At 46.9% G+C, this 4,773-nt stretch overlaps 1 long non-coding RNA gene across 1 annotated transcript; it reads right to left on the minus strand.

Annotated features, from left to right (window-relative positions):
* Window positions 1–1,187: 1,187 nt before the first annotated feature.
* On the minus strand, window positions 1,188–2,077 carry LOC146857547 (uncharacterized). The gene is made up of 3 exons (XR_014979587.1): window positions 2,020–2,077; window positions 1,539–1,605; window positions 1,188–1,343 (listed from the first exon to the last, which is right to left on the minus strand). It is a non-coding gene; the product is annotated as an uncharacterized LOC146857547 (long non-coding RNA).
* Window positions 2,078–4,773: the final 2,696 nt, after the last annotated feature.

The following is a 4,773-nucleotide window of genomic DNA, read 5'->3' on the forward strand; positions in this document are numbered from 1 at the left end:
AGTAGCTCGTTTTATCAGAGGTGTAATCGGCCTTCAGGTATGGGTAGACCCTTTCCTTATCAAATTTCTGTATGTCTTTTTGCAATTTTGTTATTTTCTGTTTCATCAGGTAGTCTTTATTGTCAGAAATCTCGGCGTTGATCTCGGCCAGCCTGGTTTTGTAGGCTGTTAGCTGTATAGTTGTTTTTAGGGCCCCTTCCGCAATTTGAATCCTCACGAGGATGGCGTCTGCCAATCTCTTTGCGGTATTAATGATCAAGACTAGCCAGTCCCTGGTGCATTTCCATGACACCAGGGACCACTCCTTCTTGAAAGTGGCATCCTCTAGAAACAGTCTAGGAAAGTTATTGACAATGAGGCCTGTGGGTGCGATGTTAGCCCGCAGGTACTCTGTCATAAGTGCCCCATGTAGGGTGATCTTAAGCCATTCCCTCTTCAGGTGTGTCAATGCTGTCCAGTCATCCGACTGTGAACCTGTTGCCGCGCTGCCATCGGCCCCTAATAATGATGGAGTCCTATCTAAAATGTCAGTTACAACATCATCGCCGAAACTCAAACCCTGATGGAAGTCCATGGTTGGTTAGTGAGGTCTCGCGAATGATGCGTAGTAGTAGAGGTGAAGGGAATTAAATAAAACCCACAGAAGTGGTATGGGCCAGCACTGAACACCAATAGTTGTGATCTGCTGGTAGCCTCAAAATCCCACGGGAGTAAGCCCGTGCAAATATGTCAACAAAAGGAGGGATAGATGGGTAAGTTTAACGAGGTCCAGTGTACATACCCAAGCGACTAGTAAGACAAAAAGGGTACAGAGTTCCTCAGGTCAGTTAAGAACAAATAGTGATTTCAGCAAAAAGTTTCGTCTGTCATGAAAAAGGGGGGGAGACCCTTTAGTTGGAACTAGGGCCCTCACACACCCAGCAAGCTAGGTGTCATGCTTCATCATTTGAGCCTGCCCCTCGTCAGGTCGGCGCTGCAATTCCTGACGGGCTCCCAATATTGGGGCTCTTTGGCGGGGATCTTCTGTTCCTGCCGAAGGGTGCTGTGGGGGTAAGGGGCCCTAGAATGTGTAGATGTGGTGTACGGATAAAATAGGTACTGTTAGTCCACAGGAAATGTGTTTAATAAAGTGGTAAACAGCCTAGTTAAAAAGAAAATGAGGTGGGGATAGCTACTAGTGATTATGATGCTAGTTGTGTATGCCCTACTCTCAGAAGGATCAACATGTTTCTTGCCCTTTAAGCCAGTAATTGGTCACGGCAATTCGTCAGGATCAGGAAAACATAAACTATCTACAACAAGGTATGTGTGTTTTACATACCCGAAAGGTGCTCAGGAGTCACCTATGGAAACATTGGAGACAGAAAACACATGACAAAACAGTAAAGATAAACAATACATACATAACAACTTCAGCTGAAATCATCGAGAGTCTCATAGGGTGAAGCTCTCAGGGTGAGTACTGGAAGGTCTCGAAGGACAGAATAAATCAAAAGACAGGACTGGGGGCGGAGACAGAGCGGAGGTTGTAAACTCACCTCTTGCGTTAGCAAGGCAATCTTGCAGCAGTCTCCGGCGGGTAAAAAAGGACTCCTAACGTGGGTCCTGAAGTAAAAAACCGGGAGGAGCAATTAAGAAACCAGGGAGGGACGAAATTAAAAGTGACATGGTCAGCCCGGCAATCCATGCGGTAAGAGCAGTGTCGGAGGGTAATGACAGCCTTGAATATCAAAAGATGCTAACATGAGCGATTAGGTGTGCAGCCATGGTGACCATCATGCTCAGGGGCCAGGGTGTATCGCCGCCCAAAAGTAGTCAATGAGGTCAGTAACGGGTTGCCACGAGAGACTCAAGAGCAAGGTAGGGGGCGACCGCCATCGCCCCTGGTAGAGGATGGGTCAGAGCAGGACGTCCTCGCTCAAGCTGCCAATGAAGTCATGGAGGCGTCACGAATCCCCCTTTAAAAATACTCAAACTCACCTTATGGAAGACGGCTTGGATGAACCCTGATGCACTCACCTGCGTCAAACGACGCGTGGGATGGAAGACCTACCCCTACCGCCGGACCTGGGATGGGTTCCGAACGGAATCGGTGTTCGCCAGGTAAGGATATCGGGAGGTGTGGAATGTGTCACATGACTAAGGTAATCACAAGCCCATTGGTCGGAGAGTGTAAAGCGGGTCAGCCATGTTGGAACAGGTAGAGAGAGCAACCATCCATATCCGGTATGACTCGGGAAGTGATACTCAGTGGGTTGGTGTGCTCACAGGGATTGGTTACCAGAGCGGTTGTATCAATCCCATTGGTTGGGGATAGAGGGGCGGCCATGTTAGAGCAGGTGGTGTGGGGAAACTATCGGCATCCGGTCTGAATCAGGAAATGATTCTACGTGGGTTGATTTACTCACAGAGTTGGTTGCCATGGCGATATAATTAAAGACAGGCAACGGGTAGGTGGCCAGACTAAATGCCACGGGTAACACATGGGAATGTGGAAAAATAATAAAAGCGGTAGTGATGGGGTTCGCGGGGGCCGTGATGAAGTATCAAAGTCCCACAAAATTGTACGGGGATGTAACCCGTGAAAGGGGGTCTAAAAACAGAGCGGCAACCATCCGCATCGGGGACCGGCACATAAAGACACACAGAGGGAGGCACATAAAAAGAAATAGGATACCAATATAGTGTATCTATTTTTAAAGCAGTGGAAAAGAGATCTAGATGGTTCGTGATCTGTTAAAAAGGTGTATTTTCAGAGAACATCACTGCTAAGGATTAAGGATCCGCATCCAAGTTAACAGGTATGGCCAAGGTGGTCGTGGGCGTAACAAGGACACGTAGTGAATTCCGGAAGGGTCACAGGTCCTATCAAGGAGCATGTTTACCTAATGAGTGTGGACCATGGGATGTCGTCGTTAAGACCAGTCAGGTGTGAAGATATTCTAAGGACCCATCTTTGCTCAAGTTTAAACAATGCATTTTGGGACATCTGAGGGTGTGCTTCTAGGACCAACCAGTTGATGGAATCTGTCTGGTGTTGCATCGTTTTAAAATGGGTGTAGAGTTTGGTGGTCACTTTCTGACATCGAATGTTACTCTTATGTTCCATAATCCTGGTCTTTACCATGCGGGTTGTCATGCCTACGTATACCAAATCACACGGACACCTGATCATATATATGCAGTTCTTAGTGTTGCAATTCGTGTGTCTATTTAGTGTCCAGTGGAAGTTATTCGTAAAAGTTATGTCCTTGTAGGTGTTAGTCAGTTTGCACACTACACATGAACCGCATGGGAAATGGCCCTTTACCGGTGGAAGCTCCCATATCGTCCTTTGTGGACCAATGGTGTGCAGTCTAGGTCTAGTGTGGACAAGTAGATCTTTGATGTTTTGTGTGCGTCTGTAGGCAAATCTGGGTTTGGGTATGCTAAGATTCCCTTTATCTAGAATACCCCAGTTGTTCAAAATGATCTTTCTGATCCTGCTTGAATCAGATGTAAAAGACGTGACACAGGTCAGAACATCGGTATCGGGTTTGGTGTGTGTTACCAGTAGTGTCTCCCGTGGGTTGTTCCTGGCCCTTTTCATAGAATTACCGACACATCTAGGTGGATAACCCCTAGCCCGCAGATTTGATGCTAATAACTTGGCTTCTGAGTTATAGTCTGTTAGCTGAGTGCAATTACGTCTGATGCGTAGGAATTGCCCAACGGGCAGGTTGTCCCTCAATGCTTTGGGGTGGTGGCTATCATAACGTAAAAGACTATTGCGGTCAGTGGGTTTCTTGTACAGTGTGGTGGTTAGGGTGCCTTCAGAAAGAGTGATGTTCAGGTCCAGGAATGGTACCGAATGTTCTGATATGGTGTGGGAGAACTTCAGGAACTCATTCTGCTCATTAATCCACTGTATGAAATTCATACACTCAGTATGTGTGCCATGCCAAAAGACGAGTATATCGTCTATAAACCGTTTCCAAACAAAGATGTTGTCATGGAAAGGGTTAGATGTACCAGAGATCACATTCTTCTCAAAATCAGCCATATAGAGGCACGCTACACTGGGAGCAAAGGTACTACCCATAGATGTGCCTTGGCTCTGATGGTATAGTTGTTTGTTAAATTCAAAAAAGTTTTCAGTGAGAGCCAAGGTAGCACAGTCAATGATAAAGGTGACTGGTGTGGGTGATGACCAGTCTAGTGCCCGTAGTGTTGACTCAATAACAGCCAGAGAGGCCCTCTGGGGGATGTTGGTGTAGAGGGCCTCCACATCCAAGGTCAGAAGATAGTTAATGGGACTAGTGTCTGGAAAGTCATCAATGATTTTGAGGACATTAGTGGTGTCCTTGATGAATGAGGGTATGTCACGTACCAATGGTTGCAAAAAGTGATCACAAAATTTTGACAGAGGTTCGAGGAGCGAGCCAATGCCGGATACAATCGGTCGTCCTGGGACCGGAGTCGTGCCCTTATGTATTTTCGGGAGGGTATAGAAAAAGGGGATCCTGGGTTCCCGAGTTATCAGGAAATCTGCCTCTTTGTGGGTAATCCAGCCATTGGCTTCTGCTTCATAGACCATAGTGCAGATGGTGGTCTTGAGACGAGGAGTTGGGTCAGACGCTATGGGAGTATAATATCTCTCATTTGTGAGTTGGCGTCTGCATTCAATCTCGTAGTCTGTTGTAGACTGGATTACGATCGCACCGCCCTTGTCCGCCTGTTTAATAGTAATCGTGGAATCCTCAGAGAGGTTTTTCAAGAGCAGGGTTTCATGCC

Source organism: Triturus cristatus, chromosome 3_2, assembly GCF_964204655.1.
Source record: "Triturus cristatus chromosome 3_2, aTriCri1.1, whole genome shotgun sequence".
Lineage (NCBI taxonomy): Eukaryota > Metazoa > Chordata > Amphibia > Caudata > Salamandridae > Triturus > Triturus cristatus.